The following is an 18,102-nucleotide window of genomic DNA, read 5'->3' on the forward strand; positions in this document are numbered from 1 at the left end:
TAAACCCCTGCACCACATTATACCTGCACCAGGTAAAATATATGTAGGGTTGGTGTTGCCCCACAAAAAGCCTCGTAGAAGTGGCGCATCTATCTATGAGAACTCAGTGTGCCCCTTCTAGGACGCCAATATCTTACACCTGCCTCACGGCCGGCGTAAGACTGATGTAGGCCCTTTCACATAGGATTTGCCCCATGTGCTGGAGTTGCGTCTATTTTCAAACACACCCCAGGAATGCATCACTTATGCGCCAGCAGACACATAAGAAATACTGACGTACCTGTAAATCCTTGCGACATGATGCGTCATACAGTAAATATGACACATTCATCATGTCACAAGGAGGGTGCACTAAGAAGTGACGCATCCCTTATTTCACACAGCGATGCATCACGTCTCATTAATTAGGGCCTAAATGTGTTTACATCTCATATTTAGGGATAGTTAAGTGTGTTTTCAATATTGTGACACAGCGGCAGCTCAGCAGCTCACCAATATTACGCGAAATAATCTCTGTGATGCCCTCCCATTTCTTATACGTTAGGCCTTGTTTTGATCTAAAAGAATCTTTTTATATGTAAATTGCATGAATCATAAACTCAGCGGGGCAGATTTACAAGCCCCCTGGGCCACCAGCACGTCACTTTTCATGACGTGCTAGTGGCGAAGGGGGCTCCTCCATATTTACAAGAACAGGAATAGCCACCATGCATTACTTTTTCCTCTCCTTGTAAATACACCCCTTTCGCACGCAGCACTTTGCGTTGAAGGCGTTCCATGGGTGTTTCTATGGGTGTTCCCACGCAACACCCATGGAACAAGACACATCTTTAGATATACGAGAAATCATAAATCTAGAGATGCGTCTGAATGCTACGCTACCCTAGAGATGGCGTAGCGAGGTGAAATGAGGGAATATTTTTTCATTACTCCTCGTTTTTCCCTCTTTTAATGTGTGCTGCATTGTACAGCATGCATTGAAAGAGGAAAAGACTGTAGTGATTGTTTTTGTGAAGGGAGGTGCCCCTTCCTGCACAAAAACCATCTCCCCACGACGCAGGCTAGCTTGCACCATGGTGCAAGGGTGCCTGCGCCGGCGCATGGCTGCAGTTTGTGCACCAGCGCAGGGGGAAGCACAGAGATGCAACATATTCTTGTAAATATGTTGCATCCCTGTGCTTCGGAAGTGCCACAGCGTGGCGCAGCCAATGGGCTTGCAGTGCCACGCTGAGGCACTTCCTTGTATATCTGCCCCAACATTTCTCTGCAAAATGGCTGTACTAGACTCACACATCAGATACATCAAAAATAAGTTAAAGGAAAACTGTATTTAAAACGATCTGTTTAAGCAATAGTCAAGGTCATTAGGACAGAACTCTGGAGAACGGAGCTGACTCTGTCAGGGGGCCCCCTGGAAGGCTGGGGCCCTGGGCCAGAGCCCACTTTGCCCATGCATTAAAACGTCTCTGAACACAGCCAGCCCAAAACGGTGGAAGAGACGGAGTCTAAATTCAGCATTAGGAGGTGGATGAGCCACTGAATCTGTTTCTGGCTCAGCTCGAGGTCCTCTTGCACCCTCAAGCCCAAAATGAACTGATCCTACGAGTGGCCTTTGACTGCCTTCCATACATTTACCGCATGCTTCCAGATCCCCTCCATCTCACCTCCTGCAGTAAATGTGCTGGGCATTGCAGATGGACAGTAGTGAACCGACTCGGTTTGGGACAAGAAATAGGCCCGGGCGCCAAAATAAAAGTGGCCCACAATAGCGTAGCATATATTTAACAAGCATTTACAATGCAACGGTTTCACCTTTGACAAAGTTAGAGCTATTGGCATTGCAAATGACAAATTGTTTATTTATGTGTTGGTTTTGAAAACAGATAAATAAATGGCATTGTCATTTACAATGTCAATAGCTTAATCTTTCGCAAATGCGAGACCTAACAAAAAAAAATTACATTTGGATTTGAGGTGTATGTGGGGGTGCAAAAATAGAAACTTTAGCGTTTGATAGTGTGCGTATCACAAAGCACAGTTAAAATGTGGGAAATAGTTGCATTACTCTAATGTTCTAAAACGCTCTTCGATCCGTAAAGAAAGGCAAAAACGCCAAGACATTGAAATAATAATGATAGAACAAAAGCAGTGATGTAATTCTTAAGCAGTCAGAAGGCAGGTGTGAGCAGTTAGCCAATTTGTTTTGTTGAATGATCAGCTCGCTAGCCTCAGTTCTCGAGCTGTGCACGTGTACTTGTGCTGTGTGCACAAGCACACCACTGCCTGTTGGAACACTATGCGTTGCGTTGCGTCCACAGAAGTGCGCAGATGGACTGCTTGCTGCTGAATGTAGTCCGACTGCTAAAGGACTGAATATGCTGCACTCAGAAGGCCCGCAGGCTCCATGAGACCACCACTGCTGTTCGATGGCAGTGTGGGGGGGGGGCTGCACTGCCAATGCTGCAGCTCTTCAGGGCATTTATAGTGCGCCGTCGAATATGGGTCTTAACCCTATTTGTCATTAACACTAATAATGTGGGCAGATTAACAAAATGTACCAAATTAATCTGTTTACTGCGTCTCTTGTGTTCCCACATAAAGCCCTAAGAATTACTTCCATCGTTCTGCTTACTGTGCACCGAGGAATATAATTAGGGAAGCGGGATGGGGGGGGGGGGTGTCGGGAACGGACAGCGCGAGGGGGGGCGGGAACGGGCACTGTGGAGAGCAGCATGGAGGGCAAAAGTAAAATGAAAACAAATACTAAACAAGAAGCACGGGGGGCGGGAACGGAAAGCGGGAGGGGGGGCGGGAACGGGCACTGTGGAGAGCAGCATGAAGGGCAAAAATAGAATGAAAACAAATACTAAACAAGAAGCACGGGCACACGGACGGGGGGAGGGGGCGGGAACGGGCACACGGACAGCGGGAGGGGGCGAGAACGGGCACACGGACAGCGGGAGGGGGGCAGGTTAACGGGCACACGGACAGCGGAAGGGGGGCGGGAACAGGATAAGAAAAAAAAAAGAAAAAATGCCGCTTACCTGCAAGAAAAGTGAAATGGCGCAGCCCACCCCTGCTCGGAGTAGGGAGCGGGTCGGGTCTGCGTCCTCACAGGGAGAGCGAGCAGGCTGGTGCGACAAAGGATGCCGGACTGGAAAAAAAAAATTACATCCGCCCACCGCCGCATGACGATTGCAAAGGGGCGGGATGAGTAAAAATCACGGGAACGCCCACGAATCTGCTCGCAGAATGAGGAGCAGATCTCTCGTCCAATGGCTAGCCTCCATTTATGGAGCTAGCCAATGGAAAGAGAGGGTGGGACAACACACACCTACTGTAAACATTAGATTTACCTAAAAAGTGTAATCTATGGAAAATAACAGTGAAGGTAACTCTACAAGTCACATCTCAAGGGCTGTGGTGACCCATGCCTTTCTTTAGGACCATACAGCAGGAAAGCACCCACGGTTTCCTTCAGTCTCTGCCTGCCCTTTGCAGCTGCTTTCATTGACATGGGTTGACTGCATAATTTATTTGTAATGGATTTTATCGAGTCATCAAGATGTTCTTGTTGTATTTATTATATGTCTCATGCACTTTTATGGCTGTTTTTACTAGCCGAATAAAGTTTTATGAACCGAACCGACTGCGTAAGCAAAGTAGTGTGTGTACAAGTGTTTGTATGTGTGTGCATAGCCAATATTTTGTATTAAAAAATAAAAAAAGTTGTGTGCACTTCCCTTAACTTAGTTAGTTTTTCAAGAAAGTTTCCCTGCGTCACCTTGATTTATCATGCCATATGTTTAATTGAACCAGTGAACTACTACAAAAGAGTAACACAAATCATTAACCTATAAAGTAAAATGGAAGAGAGAAAGGATAGTTATTTAGTGACTGTATTGGGCAGAGTGAAACTTGGAAACCTGCGATTAGCTAAGCTTATGTGCTTGACCAAGCAGTGTGATCCCAGAAAATTACTTTTTCATTGTGCCTCTCTTTCCTTCATAATATTTAAGAGCACATTAAAGTCCATGTTTTAAGAAACTGCTCCTATGTTGGCATTTTCAATTGTTTCCAGGTTGGCAAAGGATGGTTCAAGGCATGCTTGTCATCATAGAGGTAAGAGTTCATGTTTTGAAACCTGCCTCACAAAAGATGAAAAACTTCTGCAGATATGCTCTACAAAAGAGAGAAATAAAGAGGGAACGCTGCACAAATAAGGCAGCGCTGAAAAGCCATGTAATTTTAAAGGAGCTGCTTTTAAAGTGGGGCAGCTGACTCCCTTGGTATGTGGAAGTATACATGATTGTAAACACCCTGGTCCCTAGAGAAAGGTAGGCTGCATGCAAAACACAGCCTATAGGGATCATTTTGTTGAGTGCAGTTCCCGGTGAAAAACTGGTCTCAGAGCAAGCTCTGGTGAATGAGGTGTAAGCAATGGATATATCCACAAGAAGGATATTCCACAGCATGAGCAAAGAACAAAAACAACATTTCTCAAAGAATTCGAGGAGAATAATCACATCATAATAAAACCAGTGGATAAAGGCAGAGCTACAGTCCTCCATGATGTACAGGACTTTAGAATTTAACGCATACGCCTATTGAGTGACGAGCAGAAATATGTGAGTCTGGACAAGAAACTCCACGGAAGCACAACAAAAAGTGATTGTCAATCTGATGGAAGAAGCTGAAGCAAACTAATGGATTTCTAAGAGGGAAGCAGATTTTTTTTTTCTTCCCGGAGTTTCATATAGCGCGAACTTGGCCCGAAGGTATAGAAGTGCTTTACATGAGCCCCAGTTCGGTTACACAAGGATACATTCATTTTTGTTAGGCATGGGGAGAATAAGTGATTGGCCCAGAATCACAGGATGTTGCGCGTCATTGCCGAGACTCTAATCCGGTTCCCCAGATTTGAGCTCGACCGCCCTAGCCGTTAGCCCACATCCTCTCCCCTGCACACTGAGGTTTTACATTTTCCCCAAAATACACAAAACCTGTACTCCCATGCCAGGTAGACCAATTGTGTCTGGAATAAAAGCTGTTCTAGAACCTCTTTATCAATATAGGTCCAAATTACAGTGTCGGACGGAAGTTTAAAGTCCTACCCCCGTATTATGATAACGGCAGTCGGAGTTTAAACCGGCAGAGGAATCAGATGGACTCAAGAAGCCTGTCGGCCAGTCGGAAAGTCCTCAAAATCCCTTAAGGATGGCGTTTTTACTGTTGGGATTATAATGTCTGTTTCCGACAGCCAATCCATGTCTGCCTTTCCGGCATGGGTTGGCTGTTGGAAACTGACTTTGGGAGACTGCTAGCAAGGCCCCCTGGCCCTCCGCATTTAGCCCTGGGGGGCAAACATCTCTGCACCGTGTGGCAGGCCCCTAACTGAGCCTGCCACACGGTGCTGGGAGAGCACCGTGTGGAAGCTGCAAGAAGGACAAAAATCCACTACTAGTTTATGTAACAACGTACTCTGCCACCTCCGATCAGGTGAAGAAAGCCTTTAATTTCAGCCACTAAGCCTTCCACTTTTTGTATACTTTAGTGGGGCAGGTATGCCCAGACATGGGTCCCGTGCACAATGTCTCTGAACCATCACAAGCAACCTATCTCCTGAGACGGAAGCCGGGAGGGCGAATTTGCGCTATTTTTAAAAAACAAAACTATTGTCACTTAACTTTGTATTTTTAACTCACCACGCTTGCAAAGCATTTCTGTGCACTTGCTCGCCCCTGATCGGCCCGCGCAGCTGACTTAGCGCTGCCGCGAAGCCTGACCTGATCACTCCTCCTGACGCCATTACCGGCGAGGACAGAGTCCACGCCCCTTTCTCAGGCCACGCCCACTGCCGCTGGTACTTAAAGACGCTGAATACAAGCGCCTTAATCACAAGCAACCTATCTCCTGAGGCGGAAGCCGGGAGGGCGAATTTGCGCTATTTTTAAAAAACAAAACTATTGTCACTTAACTTTGTATTTTTAACTCACCACGCTTGCAAAGCATTTCTGTGCACTTGTTCGCCCCTGATCGGCCCGCGCAGCTGACTTAGCGCTGCCGCGAAGCCTGACCTGATCACTCCTCCTGACGCCATTACCGGCGAGGACAGAGGCCACGCCCCTTTCTCAGGCCACGCCCACTGCCGCTGGTGCTTAAAGACGCTGAATACAAGCGCCTTAATCACAAGCAACCTATCTCCTGAGGCGGAAGTCGGGAGGGCGAATTTGCGCTATTTTTAAAAAACAAAACTATTGTCACTTAACTTTGTATTTTTAACTCACCACGCTTGCAAAGCATTTCTGTGCACCTGATCGGCCCGCGCAGCTGACTTAGCGCTGCCGCGAAGCCTGACCCGATCACTCCTCCTGACGCCATTACCGGCGAGGACAGAGGCCATGCCCCTTTCTCAGGCCACGCCCACTGCCTTCCCACCCCCTGCCTTCCGCATAAACCATGTGCATCTACCGGAAGCGCAGCGGACGAGCGCAGTGGGAGCGCCTCAGGCAAGCCCGTTTGCGCCCGTCCGCGCCAGACCGAGCCCAGAGCCTGGGACCCCTGCTTCGGTCAAACTTCTTCTACTGAGGTATACACAGGAAACCCTCCTCAAACTCAGGGGCTCTTCCTCCGCTCCCTGTCGCAGCACTATCTCCCTAAAGGATGGACATTCCTGCTGCGCAAACTGTCCATATAGGCTCTCCCCACGACTCCCCCTGAAATCACGCTGGCTTAATATGGCCCTACTCAATTGCAGATCCCTCCCGAAACACCAAGCAGAAATTAACATGCTTCTGCAGGATTCTGAGATCGAGATCCTCTTTCTCACTGAAACTTGGATCAACCCCAACTCTGACCCAGACATAATCCAAACACTCCCCCCGGGCTATCTTATCAAACACCAGGACAGACCCTCTGGGACTGGAAGTGGGATAGCAATCATCTACCGTGATCATCTGGCGTGCCATTTTAAGGACAGCCCAATTCAGGACTGTGAAAATGCCCAGTTCTCTATCCACTTGCCACCATCCACAACTCTCTCGGGGATATTAGTCTACCGTCCCCCAGGACAGCAACAACTCTTTTGCGACTCCCTTGTGGAATCCATCTCCACTCTTGCTTGCCTGACCCCCAACTTTACGGTCTTAGGAGACCTAAACCTCCACTTCAATGACCTAACAAATAAAACAGCCGTTGACCTTAAAGATGATCTAGCCTCCCTTAACCTACACTTGAAAAGCAACCAGCCCACCCACTCTAAGGGCCATTTGTTGGACCCTATATTCACAAACCTCACAAGACTAGTCGTGAATACCCCCATCCCTGTCCCCTGGTCAGACCATTTCTTAATCCCCTTTAAGCTTCAACTTTCGGCTGAAGCACCGGAGAGGCCTCCTCCCCAAGCACCATCCCGCCCGTGGCAAAAACTGGATACGGCCTCATGGGCCCAAGCACTTGCCTCCACCTTACCAGTGCTGGACCCGGACCCCTCCAGAGCAGACGTTCAGCTAGGCGGCTGGATCGATCAATCCCTGGAAGCGATCCTCCCCGTCAAACCCCTCCCCAGTAAGAAGAAAACTTTCAAATCTCCGTGGTTCACCCAAGAACTACGCCTACTCAGGAACAAGTGCAAAAAGCTCGAGCGCCTTTGGAGAAAGGACTGGGCGACTGAAAGCAAAAACGAATACAGGTCCGCCATGAAGCACTACAAAACCTGTATAAAAAACACCCAGGCAACTTTCTTCGAGAAAAAAATACTAGCTGCAGCTAACTCTGCCAAAGAAACCCATCGCATCGTACGCCTTCTCACTAAAACTCCAGACCCTCTACCCACACCAGACCAATCGGGCACCAGATGCAACCAGCTAGCTGAGTTCTTTGCAACAAAAATCAATAATATCCTCAAATCCCTCCCATCTCCCATTACCTCACAACTCCCCGCTACGCCCCCCCTTGTGCAGAGGCTCGACGCCTCCAAACATTCTCCCAGGTCACCACAGAGCTTTTCCTGACCATTCTACAATCCGTGAAAAGCGGGGCTCCATCAGATCCAGCTCCTATGAGCAAATTAAAACTGGTCGCCGCCACTGTTGCCCCTCCATTTACCCAACTGATTAACGCCTCCCTTGCACTGGGCATTGTTCCAGTCAATTGGAAAAAAGCTACAGTCAGGGCACTTCTTAAAAAAAACCATCTCGATCCAACGGACCCTTCCAATTTCAGACCCATCTCTCTCCTCCCGGCCATTCGCAAAGTGGCCGAGCGAATTGTCAACCAGCAACTATCCCTCTTCTTGGAAACCAACAATCTCCTGCGCCAATCTCAGACAGGGTTTAGACCTGGACAGGGAACAGACACCGCACTACTAGCCGTGGTCGAGGAGGCAAGAACCATCATAGACGCAGGAGGATCAGTGGCAGTGATCCTCCTCGATCTGAGTGCCGCCTTCGACACGGTGGACCATGCCATCCTCATCCACCGGCTCAGCTTGGTAGGAGTTTCTGGCACCGCCCTGTCCTGGATCAAATCCTTCCTGGAAGGCAGAACCTTTCAGGTGTCCGATGGCACAGTTACGTCCAGAGCTCTTCCCCTCCAGTGTGGGGTCCCTCAGGGCTCCTCCCTGAGCCCCACACTTTTTAATGTCTACATGTCACCCTTAGAGGACATTATAGCTCCATTCGGCATAAAAACAGTCATGGATGCCGATGACACCCAACTGGTGGTGTCCCTAAACCAGTCGAGTAAAAGCCTGGACAACCTGGCAGCATGTCTTGAGAACATCTGGATGTGCGAATCACGCCTTAAACTAAACGGAGAGAAATCCAAAATCCTCCTTTTAGGAAACCCACGCAAACTACCTCTTTCCCTCTCGTGGCCACTCTGCATGGGATCACCTCCCACTCCCAAATCAGAAGTTAAGAGCCTTGGTATCTGGTTGGACCAAGAGCTTAACTTTAAAGCCCAGGCCAGAAAAACCACAGGCATCTGCTTCGGTCTCATTCATACAGCAAGGAAGATCCTTTACCTGATTGCCTCCCAATCCAGGAAATTGCTCATGCAGGGGCTGGTGAACTCCAGACTAGATTACGGAAATGTCCTTTATCTAGGGGCCCCTGCATCGGTCATTAACAGACTGCAATATGCCCAAAACGCGGCTGCCAGACTCCTAACCGGGACCACATCCAGATACTCCGCCAAACCGGCCCTCAAAAGCCTACACTGGCTCCCGATTAAGGAAAGGATCACCTTTAACCCCTTCGACGCTGATGACGAGCTGGGCTCGTCATGAGGTAGCCTCCTGCTACGCTGATGACGAGCCCAGCTCGTCACGTAACATGCGCTTTTAAATATCTCAGCGTGCGAGCGGAATTCCGCCCGCACGCATGCGGTTAAGACCCTTTGCATTTCACACAAAATAATGCAAAGCAGAGGCCCGCCGATCCTTAGATCCCTCGTCAAACCCCATCAGTCGAACAGACAACTCAGATCAGACTCTCTCTCCCTGGCCAGCATCCCCAGAATAAAAAAGGCCCGCTCCGGGGGGCGATTGTTCTCCTATAATGCCCCAAAACTGTGGAACTCCCTTCCACTGTCCATCCGAAGAGAACACAATCTACTCGCCTTCCGTAAGCAATTAAACACATGGCTCTTCCCATAATTCTTCACCTCCTCTTCCCCCCTTCTGGAATAATAGGTCGTCTGTCAGCGCTGGGACGCCCTAGGTTAGCTACGCGCTTTATAAATCCACATTCAAATTCAAATTCAAATTCAAACCAAGTTATATCTGGCTCATGAACCCATAACAAAGCAAAACCGGTCCTGTGTTGCTTGTGTTCCGGTTCAGGGCGGACATGGCTTGGCAGTTTGGGATGGACTGTTCCTATTGGAGTAGTATGAAGACTGATATGCATATAGCTGGGTCCAAACTAAGGTGGCACGGTGAGCAAAATGCAATGGACTGGGATGCAGCCCGGAGTAATTACCAGTGGCTGAGATTAATTCAAGCATTCCATCCATCACTTTTTCATACTTTAGTATGTTGCCCTAAGTGTGGCGGGTATGCCCAGACCTGGGTCCAGTGCACACTGTGTCATGTCGCCAGATCTGACATTCGATGAACTAGCACTTCTGTTGCCGTGAACAGCAAAGGACTACATCACTGCCGAGCGGAAAGCCCGTTCTTCCCAAGGGCTGCCAATGACCAAATGTGTCACCAAGAGAAGATTCAGCCTGGAGATAGCAATTACTTTTGTTGAACACCTTTTTTGCAGCTAACAAGCTTGTTGCCACTGCTGAACACATCCATGCTGCCAATGCCCACTTCTCCAAATACTTTTTGCAATGCTATCTGGAAAGGCTGCCGCCATGGCATCACAACGAAAAACCCACACTGTGAAGGTGGAAGGTTGTGACTGCATCCACCACCCACCCAACATTGTCAAGAGCAACTTGCAGGGGAGCTGTAGGGCTTAGCCTGTGCCAGGGGATGAGAGAAATGAAGGCGATCTGCCACACCCACTAGAGACTTTTGTTTGATGCTAAAGGAATGATAAACTGTTAAACTGAACTCTCTACTTAAAACAGTGAGAGCACTTGAAATTACTGTACCTGAGTCTAGTCCTACCAAAACCCATACAAGGTTGGGGAAGGAAATAGCGGGGGCATCTTGACCCTACCGTGGAAGTGAAGGGGTATTTCTGGAAAGTAAAGGGGTTGCACAGCCTCACTAATAGAACACAGCAATCACCAACCCTGCATGATGTATGTATTGAATTTCACAGCATTTCGTTTTGGTTTAATGTTAAAAGCAGTGCTCTAAATGAGCCGGTACTGTTCGGTATGGAGTACCGGCACTTTTTTTTTTGAGAGGGAGAGTACCGGGACTCCTCAAGAGACGCGTAGTACTTTTGATTGGAGAGTACCGGCACTTCTCAGAAACAAGCAGGTACTCTGGTATAGAGTACCTGCACTTTTACTTTTAAATTTCAAGCACTGATTAAAAGTACTTTATGTTTTTATAAAGATTAGCACTGGGCTCCACATTACCTTATTGTGTCTATTCAGTTGTCGAGTTCTGACCTCTAGCCCACTATACTATCTTCCTGAGAAGCCTTTGACTGCTTGCCTTCACTACCCTGAGAGCAGCGGAATAGCGTGGGTTGCCAGGGCCCGGCGCGAGTGAAGTATTGCGCCCTCTACCCTGTGGACCCTTAGCACTTCCTGAGTCCCTTCCACCAGTCCAGTACCTAGATACAGGAATCAGAGGTGCAGTTTTGACTCCGATGGAGTGGAACTCTCTACTAGGTCTTCGTCTACATCTTGATCTTTATTCCTGTACATCATTAAAAAACAGGCTATTTAAACAAGGTTTTTAATGGTGAGTAGACTCGCCACTCTACTCTTAAACGGACTTTTCATTCTCTCGATATTTACCCACTTTTGTTTAGCGCCATGAAACGTTTGGTGTAAGTATGGTCTTATAAAAAAATATAATAAAACACTGTCCACATAGAGAACAGCCCTCCCCTTACAGGAGTGGAGGGCAGGAGGCTGTGGTCAAACATTTAAACCTAATAAAGTTGTGGCGGGGGGTAGTGGGGATTGCCCCATCCTCCCACTGCACAACACCTGAATGGGAACTTTTTTAAATTAAATTCTTTTTATTAACATAGCTCATAGTACCATACCACGACAGACAATATCCAAAAGGCATATCAGGGAATAGCGTTGTAGTGAACAAATTCGGACACATTAGTACACAAGTGGGATAACCGATTAACGGTAAATGGTCAAAATATCGGTCAAAATATCGATTCCAAAATATAGGCTAACCTAAATATCGACTCCAAAATATAGAATGGACAAAATATTGAATGAACAGAATATAGACATCCAAAATATCGTTTTGAAGGTAAGTAATGTAATATCGATTTAAAAAATATAGACAGTCAAAATATCGAAGTACATAATATAGTTTATTAAAAATATCGAATTTTCTAATAATATCGATTTTTTTAAAAGTGTTTTGTATGTTAGTATATGTGTGAAAAGTGTATATATTTTTGTAATTTATTTTAAGTAATTAATTTTATGTTATTTAATTTTTGCATAATTTAATTCTGTAGCGGGTTCTTAATTGATAAATAATTATGTGAATTAAATTAATATATTTTCTGTAGAGGGTTGTGGGTTTATAGGGGAATAGGGTGGGAAGTAATTTAATTATAATTAATTAAATATGTTAATTAATTAATTGGTATTTATTTAGAATAAATTGTTAATTAATTTTTAATTGGAAATGAATTAATTCTTAGTTGATAATTAATTTTTATTAATTGATTAATTGATAATTATGTGAATTAAATTAATTTTTTTTCTGTAGCGGGTTGTGGGTTTATAGGGGAATAGGGTGGGAAGTAATTTAATTATAATTAATAAAATATGTTAATTAATTTATTGGTATTTATTTTGAATAGATTGTTAATTAATTTTTAATCAATAATTAATTAATTCTTAATTGATAATTAAATTTTATTAATCGATTATTTGATAATTATGTGAATTATATTAATTTATTTTCACTAGAGTGGGAATAGTAATTTTTACCCCTACGCTATCCAACGCTTTCCCTACTGTTGCACTCTCTGGAGTGGAAATAGTAATTTTCACCCCTACGCTATCCAATGCTTTCCCTACTGTTGCACTCTCTGGAGTGGGAATAGTAATTTTTACCCCTACGCTATCCAATGCTTTCCCTACTGTTGCACTCTCTGGAGTGGGAATAGTAATTTTTACCCCTACGCTATCCAACGCTTTCCCTACTGTTGCACTCACTGGAGTGGGAATAGTAATTTTTACCCCTACGCTATCCAACGTTTTCCCTACTGTTGCACTCTCTGGAGTGGGAATAGTATTTTTTACCCCTACGCTATCCAACGCTTTCCCTACTGTTGCACTCTCTGGAGTGGGAATAGTAATTTTTACCTCTACGGTATCCAACGCTTTCCCTACTGTTGCACTCTCTGGAGTGGGAATAGTAATTTTTACCCCTACGCTATCCAACGCTTTCCCTACTGTTGCCCCCTCTGGAGTTGGAATAGTTATTTTTTAACCCTACGGTATCCAACGCTTTCCCTACTGTTGCACTCTCTGGAGTGGGAATAGTAATTTTTTCCCCTACGCTATCCAACGCTTTCCCTACTGTTGCACTCTCTGGAGTGGGAATAGTAATTTTTACCCCTACGCTATCCAACACTTTCCCTACTGTTGCACTCTTTGGAGTGGGAATAGTAATTTTTACCCCTACGCTATCTAACGCTTACCCTACTGTTGCACTCTCTGGAGGGGGAATAGTAATGTTTACCCCTAAGCTATCCAACGCTTTCCCTACTGTTGCACTCTCTGGAGTGGGACTAGTAATTTTTACCCCTACGCTATCCTACGGTAATAATATTGTGTATTTTTTATTAATATTATGTTAATATATATATATATGTTTTAACAAATATGACTGTATATTTTTTATATAAGTTAAATTAGTTATTTAATAATTTTAAGGTAATTTAAGTATTTTTAAGTATATTTTAGCTATTTTTTTTTAATTTTACATTATTTTTAAGAAATTCGATATTTTTACAAAGTATATATATATAAACAATATTTTGGGTTCGATATTTTGGTACTTACCTGTTTGTAGATAGGAATTCGATATTTTGTCTGACGATATTTTAGAATCTATATTTTGGGTAGTCTATATTTTGTCCCTCGATATTTAGTCAGTGATCCCCGATTAACATAGGTACTCCCCACGCTTCCTCTCCGACCTTCTGTATTTAAGCCAAGGGCCCAAGATCTTCCTCCATTTCTTAATGCAACACCTATTCCTTCATATGGTTTCCTCGGCTCTTTGGCACCAATCAAGGTCCTGCCTTCGCTGCTCCCATCGCGGTGGCGTCTCTGAATGTGAACTTTTGAAGATCCACTGCTGTTTCAAAGGGCACAGGAAACTCTTCGGGCAGAGTTCTATTGTCTCTTGCATGTTTTGCTGAATGAAATTGGGGATCCAAGGTCCTCCACATTAGACATTGGCTGCACACCAAGTAACAGTGGTAACTGTAACTAAAGTGCACCCAGAATAGGAGCCGGTAAACTACAAATCCCAGAATGCATCCCATTGACAATAAATCTGAAGCTACGGGGGTTGTGGCACCTGTTCACCTGGTAACAGCAATCAATCAATCAATCACTCCATTTGTAAAACGCGCTACACACCTGTGAGGGTCTCAAGGCGCTGGGGGGGGGGAGGGGGGGCGCTACTGATCGAAGAGCCAGGTTTTGAGGAGTCTTCTGAAGGCCAGCAGGTCCTGAGTCTGTCGTAAGCTGGTGGGAAGAGCGTTCCAGATCTTGGCGGCGAGGTAGGAGAAGGATCTGCCGCCGGCGGTGGTTTTCCGGATACGAGGAACTGTGGCGAGGGCGAGGTTGGCTGAGCAGAGGCTTCAAGTGGGGGTGTGGAAGCTGAGTCGGTCGTTGAGGTATGTGGGTCCGGCGTTGTGTAGGGCTTTGTGTGCGTGGATGAGGAGTTTGAAGGTGATCCTCTTGTTGACGGGGAGCCAGTGCAGGCCTGTCAGGTGGGGTGTGATGTGGCTGCATCGGGGAATGTCGAGGATCAGTCATGCCGAGGCGTTCCTGATTCGTTGTAGTCGTCTCAGGAGCTTGGTTGTTGTTACTGAGTAGAGGGCGTTGCCGTAGTCGAGTCTGCTGGTGATGAGGGCCTGGGTGACCGTTTTTCTCATGTCGGGAGGGATCCATTTGAAGGTCCTGCGGAGCATGCGGAGGGTGTTGAAGCAGGACGCGGAGACGGCGTTGACTAGCCTGGTCATGGAGAGGGTGGAATCGAGGATGACCCCCAGGTTGCGTGCGTGGTCTGTGGGTTCCGGGGCTGTGCCTAGCGATGTGGGCCACCAAGAGTCATCCCAGGCTGATGGGGCGGGTCCAAGAATGAGGACCTCCGTCTTGTCTGAGTTCAGCTTCAGTCTGCTGTCCTTCATCCAGTCGGCTACGGCCTTCATTCCTCTGTGGAGGTTGGCTTTGGCGGTGTAAAGATGCTACCTGCCCGTGCAAACTTGGCACCCGGCCGCACATAGTAAGTGCATGTATTAAGCAAGCATTTGCAACGCAATAGACCTCGCATTTTCAAACCTTTGACCTATTGGTATTGTAAATTACATTGCCTTTTATTTATGTGCATTTTGTACTTCTAGTCGCTACTTGCAGGTTTTCAAAACACATCAATAAAGGGCATTGTCATTTACGATGCCAAAAGCTAAAACGTTTGCAAAGGCGAGACCTATTTCATTGCAAATGCTTGTTAGAACTTTTGCTCTGTTTGTGACTGAAGTGTTATTATCCTGCATATGTGAGAGGGGGACTGTTGGTACCTGGCTTACTCTTCTCCTGATTATTGGTCTGTTCTGGATCTTCTAAGATGGCGTCCTGCAAGGCGGTGTGAGGCCCACAGCGAGTGACAGCAGGCTGTTACTGCTCACTACATTTAGTTTGGACGTTACAATCTGGACATAACTTTGGTGTGCATGGATTGAATGATAGAAAAAGAGCTTATCACAGCGCTGATGTTTGTTTAGATGATTGCAGCCCTCTGCTGCCATCTAGTGACCAAAGTTACAAATGCTTGCTTATACAGAAAAAACACAATGATCTGGCAGGTCCCCAGCATAACCAGTTCGACCAAATACTTGCGTGGACCATTCTTATGGCTATGTTGCCTCACATTTAAAATAGGTGTGACGTTACATTTTAAAACTTGCAGATGTAAACAATTTATTTTATTTTATTTATTTAATGCGATTTTATATAGCGCGAACTTTACCCGAAGGTGTCAGAGCGCTTTACATAAGAACCAGTTGCAAAACATAAGGACTAAGGATTCCATGTGTTACATAAAAGATACAAACAGAAAAAAATTGCAAATGTACAAGATGTAGAGTCACACACGGAAGAGATACAAACAGAAAGAAGAGGTACGAATGGATATACTCTAAGAGTCACATAGGAATGGTAGAGAGTACACTGGTCTATTGCATATACTAGTGATTAGAGTTATCTCTATATACATAGGGAAGGGATACAAATGGATATACTCTAAGAGTCACATAGGAATGGTAGAGAGTACAAAGGTCTACTGCATATACTAGTGATTAGTTATCTCTATATACATAGGGAAGGGATATGACTGGATATACTCTAAGAGTCACGTAGGAATGGTAGAGAGTACAGAGGTCTACAGCATATACTAGTGATTAGAGTTATCTCTATATACATAGGGAAGGGATACGAATGGATATACACTAAGAGTCACATAGGAGTGGTAGAGAGTACACTGGTCTACTGCATATACTAGTGATTAGAGTTATCTCTATATACATAGGGAAGGGATATGGCTGGATATACTCTAAGAGTCACATAGGAATGGTAGAGAGTACACAGGTCTACTGCATATACTAGTGATTAGAGTTATCTATATATACATAGGTAAGGGATATGAATGGATATACTCTAAGAGTCACATAGGAATGGTAGAGAGTACAAAGGTCTACTGCATATACTAGTGATTAGAGTTATCTCTATATACATAGGGAAGGGATATGACTGGATATACTCTAAGAGTCACATAGGAATGGTAGAGAGTACAAAGGTCTACTGCATATACTAGTGATTAGAGTTATCTCTATATACAGAAAAGCAGAGTTCCATTAAGTGGGGTCGGAGGGGGGATGCACTCACAGCACCAGGGGAGGGTGGGAGGGATACAAGGGTATGGAGAAAAGGCACATCAGAAAAGGGAAGAAACATTTGAGGATCATCAGGGGGGAAAAGGGTTAAAGGACGTGGGAATGGACTAGATGGCAGGTCAGAGTCCAGAGAAAAGCGGCCGAGATCAGCAGCAAAATGGCGGCCAGGACAAAGGAAGAAGTCCAGGAGAGTCCGTGGCGTAGTTTGTTTCATTCGAATGTGGCTACAGGGCTGCTGCCTGCATCTGCTGATTTCACGGCCCCGCTGCTTTGTTTTGCAGAGGGGTGTGTGTGCTCCGAGTGCTGCTCCGCACCGGCCCTCTCTGCTGGCCCAGAATTGCGGGGGCTGCCGCAGATGTGGGGCTCTGCTTGCGCTGGTTGCTGAGGCAGAAGGTGCAGATCTGCTTGGGCTGCGAGTTATCACCCTCCCGGGCCGGGCTGCTGCCCTGCTGGTGGTGCTGGTGGTGGTAGTAGAAGATCAATTCAGGTTGGATGAATAAAAGTGGTATGACTAATTGTGATATATCTAAAGTTAGAGAGAGCATTAAGGATTCACAAACAAAGAATAAAATCTATTATGACTCTAAACATGGAGCTAGAGAGGTCAATCTTTGTAAGGGTCAATGGGTTCGAGTAAAGAGTGCCAGGAAGACCACAAAAGGTGAGAGTAAATACAGCGAACCCAAAATGGTTATCAAAGTTATGAACAACACGGCTTTATTACAAAATGGTGAGGTATGGCATTTTAGCCGTCTTGCACCTGTGTAAAGAGCAGCAGTACAAATAACATCTGACGGCAGCACCAGCATTAAGCTTATACTAGCTGATTTAAAAATGGGTATGGACGGTCTAGTTACTAAAGGAAAGCAAGTTTCTGTAGTGCGGCCGCTAAAGTGAAAGCGGACCGCACTGTAAATTAAATAAAGAAGTATGGCATCCTAAGTGAAAGCGGACCGTGGTGCAAGTTAAATAAATAAAACAGCGCGGCCGGAAAAGTGAAAGCGGACCGCGCTGCAAATTTAAAAAAAATACGCAACAACAATGTAAAAGCTGGCTGCATCACTGTCAATTAAATAAATAAAGCAGCACGGACGCTGAAGCGGACCGCGCTGCAAATTACAAACAAAAACATAACAACAATGTAAAAGCGGGCTGTGGCATTGTGTGTGGGGAATAGGGAAGGACCATTAAAGATAATGGTGCTCACCCACCAGATAACGCAGACCGTGTACCGAGCCAAGTAAAAGGTCCAGTCATTATGACCGGTAACAAATGCTGACAAGGCGGTACCAAG

This window comes from Lissotriton helveticus, chromosome 5_1 (assembly GCF_964261635.1).
Source record: "Lissotriton helveticus chromosome 5_1, aLisHel1.1, whole genome shotgun sequence".
Lineage (NCBI taxonomy): Eukaryota > Metazoa > Chordata > Amphibia > Caudata > Salamandridae > Lissotriton > Lissotriton helveticus.